The sequence below is a fragment of the Triturus cristatus genome, chromosome 4_1 (assembly GCF_964204655.1).
Source record: "Triturus cristatus chromosome 4_1, aTriCri1.1, whole genome shotgun sequence".
NCBI lineage: Eukaryota > Metazoa > Chordata > Amphibia > Caudata > Salamandridae > Triturus > Triturus cristatus.
This window is the reverse complement of record NC_140585.1, coordinates 1,006,806,856-1,006,821,414: the sequence shown is the minus strand read 5'-3', so window position 1 is coordinate 1,006,821,414 and position 14,559 is coordinate 1,006,806,856.

Here is a 14,559-nt window from a genome sequence, read left to right as displayed (position 1 = left end):
TCTGTCACGAGCAATGTATGCCTAGCAAAATGAAACGCATTATAAGCTAAGATACATGTTAGGAAGTGCAGCGTTTGCACCTGCACAAAGTGGTGTTGAATCATCTCACTAACTTCCACTGTAAACAGTAGGATGGTTTTCGCATAATCCATGATATGTGAAGCAATAAAAGTGTTGCAGGTGCCTCAGAACATGCACTCTGATGTGTCTGCATCCCGTGTTACATGTCGTGGCTAGGTGGCTCGTGACTGGAGATGAGGTGTGCTGATGGCCCTATACCTTTCGTCGCACAGCTTGCCTACAGGCTACCTCCCCATACCTCGATATGCGGCTCAAACCCAGCTCCACAGTGCAAACTGCCAACTGGTCGGCCGTTTAGTTGCTTGGGGCCCACCCCTCTCTTTACTGTTTCCATCACTTTGCCCTCAGCCTGCTCACCACTGGCCCTTGGGAAGGAGCACTGACTGCATCCAGCACACGCTGCCGATATGCCTGGCTTCTGACTCGCATTCTACTGAACCACACCCATTGTGTTTCACTGCTAGAATCACTGCACCAGCTATGTGCCTCTACGGCCTCTGCTCCTCTCCTCACCCGCAGCAAAAAAAATGCCTTGCTCTACAATACCATGTGATTCCTTTACTGTGAGCCTTGGTTTGTACAACAAGCCATTCCTCCTTCCCCATATTCCTGTAGGTGACGGGTTGTGCAAACATCATCAACAGATCTGTTGCATCCTTGATGGTTGGACTCAATAGTAGCTGATCTGCCCCCAATATTAGTGAAATGACGTCCATCACCTCATGGAGCCTTTTGATCTTATTGATTCACCCTTCTCTCATGCACCATGGTGGAAATTATGATTGGAACGCCGACAGATCTAATTTGCTACTACAGAAACCATTGAGGATCATAAGTTCCGAACCTGGCTTGTGAAGGCATTTTGAAACCATCCAGAGCTCTCTCTGGGACAGGCCCACAGCATACTTATGCCACAGACATCCCAGAATTGAATGCACATTTCGCCCTGCTACCAAATCCAGACTCCACACAATTTCTACTATGTATGGTGAAGCAAGGGTCAGAAGAGTCTATTGATGTATGTGCCCAACTCAAACAACTCACCAGCACCTGCAACCTACATGATGAAACTGAAAAAGAATCTGAGTCTAGCTAATGCAAAGCTTTGCCTTGGTGAAGTTGAGATGCCTCATTCTAAGGGATCCTGGTGAAATTGAACCTAACATTCTCACACTCTGGCGCTCCTTCAAGCGATCCATCTCCCAAGAATCGTACATGGAAATGGCACTATCTGCCACCATCAAAGCTGAACCTATGAGCCCTGTATAGAAATCGGCAGCCAAAGGTGAACAGACCAAAAACTCAGAAGATCATCCAGAGGCACATTCCTACATCCAGGTGGATGCCCTGCCTAAGGGAAGTAATGTTCAGCTTGAGGAAATCTAAATTATTTATTTAAAGTCTGTTGATCAACTGCCTCATAAGAATCCCACCAAACACTTCCAACACCATATAAGGCATTACAGGCAGGTTAACCTGCACCACCTACACCTGAAGAAGGTGGCATGGATGACAACTATAGAAGTCATACATGCAGTATATGCCATTGACCTCAATTAAATAAAACATCACTCTCAATTCAAGTGCAAATTTCACATAGGTCAGTCCTCATTAGCACTCATAGACACCGGAACATCAATCAACATAATGCACAAAGTGCACTTTGGCTTTGTTTCACCATAACCGTAGCTGAAACGCACAAACATTTGTATCTATGCCTATAGCCATACCAGGTCACTCTCACTACACAAAGTAGTCCTGTCAGACATCACACATGAGGAGCAGTGTGTTTCTAAAAATGTCAATGTGCCACAAGCAAGCCTGGGAACTTGATTATTTGCTGAAGTGCTGCACCTGGTCCAGTTTGCCTACCTTGACCTTGCCATCTTGCTGAATGACTTTGACTCCCTCTTTCATCACATAAGATGCCCAGATATTGGTCCTATGCTCACTGTGCCATAGAATCAAGCTATACCCTACTGGTAATACCTAAATATGCTAAAATGGTCTTGGGGTACCTATTTTCCTATCTGGAGGGGATGTGGTCTAGCAGTTTGGCCTGGACTGTTGCAACTGGAACAGGACCAAGGCTGATTGGAATGTGGCTGGTGTCTGTCTACAGTGGAATACTGGCCAACAAAATGATGGACTGGAATGCAGATAAATTATTTACCAGTGACCAAGATTAATTTAAGCATTCCATCCATCACCTTTTAGAAGTCACCCATCTGTTTTTCTTAAAGTTAAGTCACTGTTAAAGTTCTAACGTTATATCCATTGACTTCCTTAAGAAAATTAACATGTTCCAATCTAAGTAATGAAATGTATGCATTTTTCCTACACAGTAACCTAACTTCCAACTGAACACATTAGGCATAAAATTTCGCAAACAACAAAAGAAGCATGGATATTCCAGACAACCAACAACTTCCTGCTTCCAACAGCACTAAACTCTACACTCTGATTGTTATAAGAGTACAAATATCTGAGCATGCGGAGAGTACCAAGCCCATCTCAATATTTCTAGTACAATCTGTGCACAACACAAACAGTGCATCTTGAGGGTTTTCTTTGTCTAAATTTCACCACATCAAACCTGGCATGAAGGGGCTGGGCACAATTTGCACATGCTCTCTGTGCAAGCCAGGAATAGGAAATAACATGCGCATCAGCATGTTATTCCCCATTCCGCTGTGAGTAAAGAAGACTTTGTTGCAAATTGTGCACCTGATAGCTATCGCACTCTGTGTAATGAGTATTTACCAGGTGCACCATTTGGAGCGAGATTCATAGGATTATCTGGCCCTATCAGGCCCTAAGAGTTTTCAAATAAAAATTCAACAGAAGATGTGCAACATGAATATACATACATTGGGCAATCATGTTGTTTCCATCATCACTAGCCACCACGATATACCACAGAGAAAGACAACACAACAAAGGAATTATCTCTGATACAAACAAGCTATGTTATATGATATGCACAAAAGTGCTAGCCAACAAGATATTATGCTCACAAAAATAAAGGAAAAAGAGAATATGTGCCAGTGTGTATAGTAACACACTATTTAAGAAGTGCAGTATTGCTGCTTCTGTAGAGAGAAACTAATTGTCCCATGGCTGAGCAGGCGTACGTAAATCACTACATAGAAGAGGGGACTAGGAGAACATCAAGGTTCAGCATACGAGCTCCCAAAAAGGCTATGTAAATCCAAAGAGTATGCACTTCCTATCAAAGAAAAATGGAAGAGAAATGTGGTCAGTGGTCAGATGAGAAACCAGGTTGGGGGATCTGATTGCTCAGGAGCAGCGGCCCTCACACCCACTCATGCTTCATCATAAGGCTGCAATGCCCAGCAGGCCCCTCGAGGGGGCTCTTTACCATAGAACATTTGATTTTACCATTGTGAATTATGAGTGGCACTGATCGGTGTGTGATTAAGTGTAGGTTTTTGCGATGTGAGTATAAAAATAACTCAGAGGTACCCGAAATTATTTAATATGTGGGTCCCCTTGTTATAATAAAAGCAGTGTGTGGCTGCAGGTGGATCTGAGGGTCCGATCCAACTCAAAGAGTTGTTAAAAAATAGGTCGACATGTTTCTTGCCAAATGATAGTCACTATCAATCTTGGCAGCTCCTCATGACCGAAGAACCAATCTACTGAGGATTAGGTTAATGAAGGTAAGTATGCAATACCCAATCGCAATCACAAGTGTATGTAGTATACCTTAGTCATAAAAACTGATCTGGAATGTAAATGAACTTAAGATAAAAGTGCATGTATTAAGTCACGCCTGTACACATAATGTAGCATGATACCTTCAATGGTTAAAGCATACGACCACGAATCAGCCCTTGGTAGTGTAGGTGCAGAATCTCCAAGCATCAAAAATAGCAGTAGAATAAACACACACAAAACCAGGCAATTGACAAAACTGGTGGGTAATCCACCATGAGTTCAGTTACTTCTGGAGAAATCGGCCATAACCAGTGCCTTCTGAGGAGAAGAGTCATGGATACTACTCCATTCTTTTCTTAGTACGGAAATCGACAGGAGATTTATGACCAATTCTGGACCTAAAAGGGATGAATTTGCATATTTCCCACAAACCTTTTGAAATCCTTCAGTTGATCCATCGAGGGGCCAGCTTGTGCCACCCACTTAACTACTGAAGGCCTTGAAACATGCTCAGACCTGCCATTACAGAGCCTGTGTGTGTGCAGGTTAAACTGCCATTTCGACCTGGCAAAGTAAACCTTCTTCCAGGCCCAAACATTCCTTTTTAATACATATAAGTCACCCCAAAAGCAGGCCCTGGACAGCCCAGAGGGCAGGGTGCAATGAATTTTAAATGTAGGACATGTGCTTTTGTGTTTTACATGTCCTGATAGTGAAAAACTCTTAAATTCATTTTTCACTGCTGCAAGGCCTATCTCTGCTATAGGATACAATTGGATTTGCCTTATAACCAGTTCATGTTTGGTGCATCTGGAATCACAATTTTAAATCCTAACTTATGGTGAAGTCGGAACTTAAATTGCTATTCTGAAAATGCCACTTTTAGAAAGTTGGCATTTTCTTGTCATTTGGTGCCTGTAGCCTGTCTCTGGTCACAAAGACTGGGTGTAGCTGACAGTTGGGCGTTGTGTATTCCTCCTAGCCAGCCACACACAATGGGTGCTTAGTTGTGACATGATGAGCCATTACTGGCACAATGGGAGGTAGCAGCTGGGCACAGCCCCACTTACACTTGAATAGACTGTGTCCTACCTCCACACAAAAGGCTGCATACCCAATGCAGTTAGTCTGGAGCCAGGGCTAGAAAGGCAGGGTATTTGTGTACTTCAAAGGCTTGCCTCTAGAAGCCTCTCCCCACTTCATAGGCACAACTGTGTATAAGTACTAGACCTCAAACACCAACTCTTCAGTACAATTCTGGACCTGTGGATACTCTGCCAGGAAGAAGGACTGCTGTGCTGCTACAAAGACTGCCACTCTTCTGGACTGCTGCTCTAAAAGACCTGTTGCCCTCTTGCCTTGGCAAGAAGTACTGGACCTGCAAATTCATCTTGAACACAGGACCTCAGAGTAACTCCAAGGGCTACTCTGCTGGCCTCCCGATTTGAGCCTCAGCGACATAAAAGGTTCCCCAGCATCTCCTGGACCTAACTGCAGAGAGGTCCTGACCCCCAAGTGGTGCCTCTCAGCTCCTGGACCCATGTGTGGCTCACGGGCTCTTGAAATCAAGCTTTTGGAATCATTTTAATCGCAAATGAGTCTCACCACTCGCACCCAAAATCAGCACAAGCCGCCACTAGCCTGTCTCTTCACACAGCAAGCATCGATTGCCTGCTCCAGCCCGCCCATCTGCGACCGAGGTGATGCAGATGGGTGAGCAGGAGTGGGCGATCGATGCTGCTCTTCGTGCCACGCCAGCCATGCCCCGCAATACTCTCCAACTTGGGCTGGTTGTTTTTCCGACAACAATTCTGACGGCAGATGCGAGCACCTTGGGCTATGGTATGATTCTGGGGGCTTCGAAGGTTAGAGGTAAATGGTCTTGTTACGAGACTTTTCAATCTTCAAACTGGAGAGAGCTGAAGGCTGTGTGTTTGCTCCTCTTCTATGAAACCAAGTGGTTTGTTTGCAAATAGACAATCGGGGGGAGGGCATATATTTACTGTCAGGGGGGCATGCAGTCGTCTCTTTTTCTTCTTTCCCAGAAGATAGGCTTGTGAGTAGAGATGAAGCTCCTTTCCTCTCTCTCTCTCTCTCTCTCTCTCTCTCTCTCTCTCTCTCAGCAGTCTATCTTCCAGGGAGGGAGAAAGGGCCTGCAAACTGTGTGCCTCTTGCACAATCTCTTCCATCAGATTCTGTCAAGGTTCAATCTCTCTTGGTTGGATCTGTTTGCCTCAGAAGATAATGCCCTTCTCCCTCATTTTTGTTTGATTGATTGATGCTCTTGCCATTGATTGATTGATGCTCTTGCCATTCCGTGGCCCAGTGGTCTTCCTAGGGAATACCTTATTTTTCCCTTAATTTCCAGTGCTCTCAGGAAGATTCAGGAGGATCAGGTGGAGGTGCTTCTGGTCATGCCGGAACGATTCAGGCGGCCTGGTAATTCTTCTCCTTCTGGAATTGCAGTTGGCCCTTCATTGGTAGTTCCCCATTCATACATCTCCTCTGAGGTTTACTCATCTCAGCACACCCTCTCTTCTGCACCTGAGGCTGGGGCCATGGCACTTGAGAGAATAACTTTGTTGGCTCTGGGTTGTTCTCTTGAAGTTGCTGAAAGTATTCAGCTTTCAGAGAAGCCTTCCTCCCTCAAGTCCTACAGCCGTCACAGCATTTTGAATCTTGATGCCAGGATAAAAGAGTGTCCCCTGGTTCTTGTGACTCTATTAAGTCTTTGGATTTCCTGTGGGATGTCTTTCTCCTGGATCTAGTGGTTTCCACTGTTCGAGCCCAGTGCACGGCCATCCTGGCCTGTAGAGGTTCAGATATGGATTTGGTAGCTCCTCTGATGCCCCGTCTGTTAAGAATTTTTTTTATCAACAGACTGTTTCCCTCTCCCCGTTTCCCTCTTAGGATCTTCCTTTGATGTTCCATTTATTTACAGGTACTCCTTTTGAACCCCTGAATTTGGCAGATCTTATATTTCTTTCAGCCAATGTCTTGTTTTGATGGCAATATGTTCAGGTCCAAGGGTCAGTGAGATTGGGCATTACTTTCCTCACCTCCTTTTTTGTGTTTTTATGATGACATGGTAATCCTGCGTCCAAGTCAGGTTTTCCTTCCTAAGGTTCTTTCTGAATTTCACTTCCAATAGGTATTGTTCTTCCAGTTTTCTACCCTAATCCCTCTACTCCAGAGGAGGAAAAGCTTGATTCTCTATATATTCTCAGGTCTCTTACCATTTACTGAAAATGGACCACTTTGTTCCGTCAAGTGGACTCTTTGTTTGTGCCCTATGGCATGTCTCGGAGAGGTCTTAAGCCATCTTCATCCACACTCTCTCCTTGGATTAGATTGCCTATTATGTATTCCTATGATGCTGCTCGCCTTTCTCTCCCCTCACCAGTCCAGGGTAGCTCTACAAGGAGCATGTCCTTGTCCCAGGCAACGTTCAAGGGAGCATCTTAGGATACAATTGTAATACTGCAAAGTGGGTTTCTCCAAACACGTTTGTTACTCATTTTCACCTTAAAATGGTGATGGCGGCATCACCTGATTTCGGTACATGTCATAACGACAGTACGTGGTGTGTGATATGTACCATTGCCATTAAACTTAATGTGTGTTGCATCATGACTTCGTGTGTGCTTCTTTCTTTCTCCACTTGAACCAACCATATGCTTGGGTATTGGCTCATTGTGTATGGGCTGTAACAGGAAGACAGACGAGACGGTAATCAGGAACCCTCTTGGGGGAACTTTTTCTCTTGGTTTCTGTGGAGCATGAGAACTGCTCATTGTGTAAGTACTGTGACAGTGAGTCGACATATGACAGAATAGTGAAAATAAAATCAATAAAACCACTTACCTTGTGCTCACTGCTTTGCCGACTCAACGATGCAGGGTGTGCAAGGTAAGTGGTTTTATTTATTTATTTATTTTCACAATCCCGTCCTATGTCAACTTCCACCCCGCCTCACTGCATTTACCTGCATGGGTCGCCACTTCTTTAACACCAGCAAATTGGACGCAAATGAGATTTACAGTGGTCATATTATCCAATCCAATCCAATCCAAAAAAACTTTATTGCGATTGTTTATAATCATAAAAGTACAATATAAAACAGTTCATTTAGAATACATATTCCATTTGATACACTAGCCCATCTTAAAAAAACAGGATGTCATAGTAATTTATCAGTAAGCAAACCCCTTTTAGAACCAATAGGTCAGTCAGTGTTGTTGCTGTATTAGTTTCCTACGGATTGACCACATCGCGAACAAAAACTTAGAAGCTGCAGCCACAACAACTGGATTTAAATTGCTTAGCATGATCCTAAAAAAATCAAGATAACTCCTAATACCCAAGTTTAAACATAATTGTATGATCCATTTTTTCCGGATACCGACATATGCGGGGCAGAAAAGCACAACATGGATCGTAGTTTCCAGTTCAGATGAACAACCAGGACAAATATGCTGGGAACCGCCCGCCCATCGATCAGTAAAGGAATAAAGAGGGAGGGTTCCATATCTGAACTGTAAGTACAGCTTCTTTGCTAAAATGGGTTGGATTGCATCAAGGTCAGGTACAAAGGCGTAGTAAGATTTAACATCAAGGAAAGCGTCTGTCAGACTAGATGGTCTGACTGAGCTATAAGCTTTCATTAGAAAGTAATCTTTAAAGGTTAAGGCAAGAGTTTTTTTGGAAATGCCTAGAGTAGAAGTCTCTGGATTAACCCAGAGATGGGCAAGGCCAATATGAATTAATGTCTGCCTTACATACTGGAGCCATGGAATCTTATCGGCCCCAAGTGTACCCAAGATTACTTTCAAATCGTCTCTGTAACATGCTAGCTCTGGTGTACTCCAGAGCCTTTTCCAGTACATCACCGGTCTAGTGGCAATGACCTCTAGGATGGGACGGATGTTAAGATCCAACCTCAATGGCATAAGCGGCGTGTTAGTTGGAAGGGATAGGAGTTTCCTGATAAAATTGTTTTCGGTGGTAGCCAAATCATTTGCACGGGTATGGCCCCAAAGTTCAGCCCCATACAATGTAGAGGATCGGGATTGCACACAGTAAATTTCTAAGGGAGCACTTATAATTTTTGTACGACAATTCTTATAAACTTTAAGGATGCCCCCCACAGCCTGATTAAGTTTTAGATTGGCCTTGCGCATTTGAGGGGACCAACCCATTTTGTCGTTCAAGGTCAAACCTAGGTACTCGAATATAGTAACCCGGTCCAGGGCGATACCTTCCATTTTAGGATGCGGGTAGCTGGAGGGTTTTACATTAAAAGCCATATACTTCGTTTTACCTATATTGACCACCAGGTTCCTTTTTTTACAAAAGTTAGTAAACTGATCCAACACCCGCTGCATACCCATTGGGGATTTTGACAGCAGCAGGGTGTCGTCAGCAAACATGAGGGCAGGATATTTTCTAGAGGCCAATTTTGGTGCGTCTATATCAGTGGTGTCCAAAAGATCGGCAAGAAGCCCATTAAGAAAGAGAGAGAACAGGGTTGGGGCAAGGACACATCCCTGTCGTACTCCCTTTTCAACGGGGAAGGGGCCAGTCAAATTGCCGTGTTTTCCATAACGGACTCTAGCATAGGTCCCATCGTGGAGAATCTTCAATTGGTAGCATAGGTATGGCGGGGCCCCCATGGCTAGCAATAGGTTCCATAACTGGTTACGATCCACCATATCAAATGCGGATTTCAAATCCACGAAGGTCATATATAGACTACCCCTATCCAATATGACATGTTTCCAATGTAACATCTGGAGCCTAAATAATTGGTCCATAGTTGACGTTTTGGGCCTAAATCCCGCTTGTAGTGGGGTTAGTATATTTTTCTCTTCTATCCAGTTCTGTATCCGTTGCAGAATGAGCCTAGAGTAGATTTTTTGGCTCACATCTATTAGGCTTATAGGCCTATAGTTACCTGGATCAAGGGGAGATCCCTTTTTAAAGATGGGAATAATTTCCGCACCCATCCAGGTTGATGGTACCGGTAGACCTTGTAAAATGGCGTTGAATAGGATTTGAAGGTAAGGGGCCCAGATCTTCGGTTCATCCTTATAAAGATCCCCAGGAATACGATCTAACCCTGGGGCCTTGTTCACTTGAAGCTGATCCAAAGCCAGATTCACTTCTGATAGGGTCCAGGGGGGAACAAGCCAGGAAGGATCCATGGCTGATAAAATAGCAGGGGGATCGGCGGTCCTGATTGTGTTAATCGAATACAAGTTTTCAAAGTGAGAAGCCCAAGCGTCTTCGGAGATGTTTGGGTCAATCGGGGAGTTACCCTCCGATTTCCCAAAGTGGACAAGGTTCCAGAAGGATCTTAGATCTTTTGCCACGAGAGCTAATCTTATAGCAACCCATCTTTCCTCTTCCCACTCGGTCTTAGCAATAAGAATTAACTTTCTATATGCCCTCCTAGCTTCCCGAATAAATAAAGGATTGCCCCCCCTGATGGCCTGTAATAAATCCTGTTTGGCTAACCTGCAGTCCTTTGTAAACCAGGAGTTTTTGTTAACCGGCTTCTTTGCATTAACAGTACCTGTGGTGTAAAAGGAACCACGCAATATTTCTACAAGGTCCTTATGGGTTTTAACCAAATCCAAGGTTCCATCAACTGCAATATTGTTAACATCTCCTTTAAACACCATATCAAGTAAAGGGAGTATTTTTAGGTACAGGCTGGCAATTGCCGTGTCTGACTGTTTTATAGTTTGCCAGCGAATCCTCTTCCCCCCTTGTATAACTCTTAGGTTACCTACTGGAGAGGTGACCAAAGCTAGCCCCGTGTTCAATAGATGGAAATTTAGAACGACTATCAAGGGATCATGGTCACTTTCAGTTCGCCTAGTTATCTTAAAGTCCAGCACATGGGGCCATAGGTCTAGACTGACCAGAACGTAATCAATCACAGTTTCATGACCCATGCCCCTATATGTTGGCTGGCCCGGTATATCTCCGCTGAAGCGACCATTGCACGCTCTCATAGAGAAAGCGTAAGTGAGGGAGGTAAGCTGGAGTATCAGAGGGGTCCAATGTTTAGCAGGGTACATACTAGTAGATGGTATAGATCTAGCCTCATCTTCCTCAAGTGTAAGTGGAGTTACTCCGGGCAGGGGCTCAAAGTGACAATTGAAGTCTCCTCCAATCATCAACACAACATCGTCTGGAAGTAATTCCAAAAGGGTTAGCAGGGAATCAAAGGTAGGTGATGGACCACCACCATGGGTAGGGCGAGAATAAATATTAATAAGTGCAATCTTAGGAGTCTTTTTATGGGACAAAAGAATGCATATTATATCGCTACTATTCGTTTCAACCCTTTTGATGTTGAAACCAAGATGAGTGCCCACCCAGACACACAGACCCCCCGAGGGTCTCCCCCGATGGCCTTTTATGGCAGGTTGCATATAAGTGATGTACCCCAGTCTATGGATAGGTTCAGTTGACCAGGTTTCCTGAAATAGGCAAATCCCAAAGGGGTCCATAAAGGAACACCACTCTGGATTGCCAGTATTGGAAGCTAGGCCTGCGATATTCCAGCTAAGAACTTTAAGCTGGTTATCAGAATTAGGAAGAACGGGTACAATGTCAGTGGTTGCTAATTGGGTCTCAGGGACTACCTTCAAAGCCGAAGATTGAGCGGGGGCGTCCCACGTAGAACCTAAAAAAATAGGAGAAGTGGTTCCGACTACCAAAGATGCAGAACCCACAAAGGTGGTCGCTAGTAGGTCACCATAGCCTCCTTTGGCACCTGTCTCATCTACAGTGTGGGTAAAGGAAGGTAAGCATCTAACTTGTGTCTCTAGTCATTCTACCTCATCCAACAGGCTAAACCTATTATGGGTGGGAAAACCCAAAGCTTCATTAACAGGCTGCCTACCCCACGTTCCCTCGCTAAATTGCTCTCTGTCAACATAATTGTGGGACGGAGCAAGAGGCCTTAAGCATGGAAAGGGGGGTTTGGTAGACGGGGGGTAGAAATAACCTAGGGGAAGCGTTTTAATGTTGGAGGATAAATTATCAAAGGCGGGGCTACATATGTGGTCAACCACCTCAGGCGCTTGAAAATTAACAATGACACAGTCGCCACCCACATTTTTTTGTTTATGGCCCACCCAACCAACTCTTCTAGCAAACAAAATGGAAGACCGTACGTTCATAGGCAGGGGTCTGTTTGCATTCAACCAGAACATAACTTTATTTTTAAGTTCCTGAAAGGATTCTGGTCTCTTAGAGGTCAGTTTGGGAACATTGGTGAAAATTACCACGTAAGGGGCACTTTCAGGGGGAAGGTCAATCCGTGGAGATTCCAGCTGGTGGGGAACCTCAACAGGGGGTTCAGGACAATGGTTGGCAGTTGGATGGAGTCTAGCGGACATATTATTAGCAGCTGGTTTTTGTGTAAAAGGCCCCCGTCTATGACCCAAATGAGGATTACAAGCAGCTCCCCTATGTTGTATCGACTGAGTATCAGGTCGATCTTGCGAAATTATTGGGTTTTCAGGAGTGTTAGCCTGGTTTTGACATGAAGATAAACCTGAAATAATAGATTGTATATTTTCATCATATTTAACTAAAGTTGTCTCCAGAGCAACCAACCTATTTTCTATAGCAACCAATCTAAGCTCGAGCAGCCGCATGGCTAGATCTAGTACAGTAGACATTTTCCCAAGTAGCAAGTCTATATCTAAAAGCGGTGGGACTACATCTGGGGAAGGGCGCTCTGAGCAAGTTGGGTTGGTGGTAGCTGTAGATACAGTCAAAGAAGTGTCCAAGGTATCAGGATTAGATTTCTGAATTTTATTCCTCCTGCCTTTTGGTGATAACCCAGTTCGTTTCCTTTTAGGGATGGTACCAACTTCTCGAACTGGAGTTGCAGGCATAATGGCAGAGCCAAGTGCTGAAGCGGGAACATTTGTGACCGTAGCTATAGCTGCATCAGTGGAAACAATAGATAAGGTTGGTGGACGAGGCTGACCATTATTAGTAGTCTGGGTGGACATAGTAGCAGGGGAGATAACAGGAGAGCGACTAGATGCAATAGTACCCAATGAGGAGCGTTTAGAAAAGAGTGGTTCCATGGACAACCGACGCTCAGTTATTGCAATTTCGTGCTCAAGTATTGAAGATGCTCTTACAATAAATTTGTCCAACGACCCAGCAACATGATCAGTAGCACTCGGTTTCAAGCCCCTTTTGTTCACCATTGTTCTCCTGGAATTGGAACAAGATTTAAGTGTACTCACAAGACTGATGCAATAAGAGGATATGGCCGGACAGGACTCTCTCGGGCATAAACGGGCCCGCCCTTGGCCCGGGCTTCGCCCGCGCTGCGCCCCGCAGGCGTCCCGCTCACGCGTATACTGGTATCAATTAAATAGCGGTAGGAGGTGTGGCCGGGAAGAGGATCAGGTGCGTTGGATGATTGTGAAACAAGGCACCCTGGGCCTCGCAGTCCCAGCACAACAGCAACCTCCCAAAGTGTCCACGCTATTCAGAATTCCCCCACAGTTCCAGAGCAGCTCCTCAAGGGTAATGGCAGGTAAAAATGAATAGTTTTAAAAATACGAAGTCCGCGCCTACGAGCGGCTCCCGCGAAGCGGGGGCCGCGAGGCGTTTTATGGCAAAGCAGTGGGAGGTGTGGCCGGGAAGAGGATCAGGTGCGTTGGATGATTGTGAAACAAGGCACCCTGGGCCTCGCAGTCCCAGCACAACAGCAACAGCACAACAGCAACCTCCCGAAGTGTCCACGCTATTTAGAATTCCCCCACAGTTCCAGAGCAGCTCCTCAACGGTAATGGCAGGTAAAAATGAATAGTTTTAAAAATACGAAGTCCGCGCCTACGAGTGGTCACTCGGCCAGACAGCCTATCCTAATTGTGAGCGTCCCTGGAAGAGCCCACTCCCAAAAACACAGATCCACCCGGGCAGGCAGAGCCAGGCCTCCCAGGCCAAATCAAGCAGTCAGGGCACCTTCAAGGGGCAGGATTTCAGCAGAGACACGTGGGGAGCGTATGTCCTCTCACTGGAGCCCCACCGATGAGGGCGACTATGAACACAGAGATCCAGGCAGTTATAGAGCCATCGATCAGACGGCAGGCCCAGCAGCAACAGCACCTTCAGCCTCACAAGGCCTCCCAGCAATTCAGGCCCCAGGTCTGCTATTCAACTAGTCGATGCGTTTCTTTCCCAGGCAGCGGAGCAGGGGGCAGCTGGACCTCCCTCCCCGTTATTAAGCAGCCTCCGCAGCCCTCGCCTCCCCGCAAGCATTCATGCGCGGCAAGACCCGGGCGTCCCTTCCGTCTAGGCCACCCCGGCTCACCACGCCATGCCCCGTCTCCGAGAGGCTCCGAGCAGCCGCAGCGGTGTACTCCCTCGGGAGCGCTGGCTGAGGCCAAGCGCTCCAACGGTGTCTCCAACGGTGTCTCCTCAGAGCCGGGGACGTCTAGTAGGGGCACTTACCCCAGGCACATCAGCGGGCCGCCTCCTCCGCTTCACCGCCGTCGCACGCCACCGGGCCCGCGCCCCCTCCAGCACTCTCCACAGCCGCCGCGCTCAGGATCGAAGCGGGCCCGGCCAGGGGGTAACAACGGGGCAGCGCTACTGCAGCGACCACCGCAGGGAGAAGCGTCGCTCAGTCCCCTCACCTCCGACGCCACTTCAGCGACTGTACAGCAGGTGACAAGCGGCAGAGTCGCTCCGGAGTCAATCACTCTTTCCGGGACTTCCTTAGTTGTTATTATCAAGAAATAGGTATTTTAT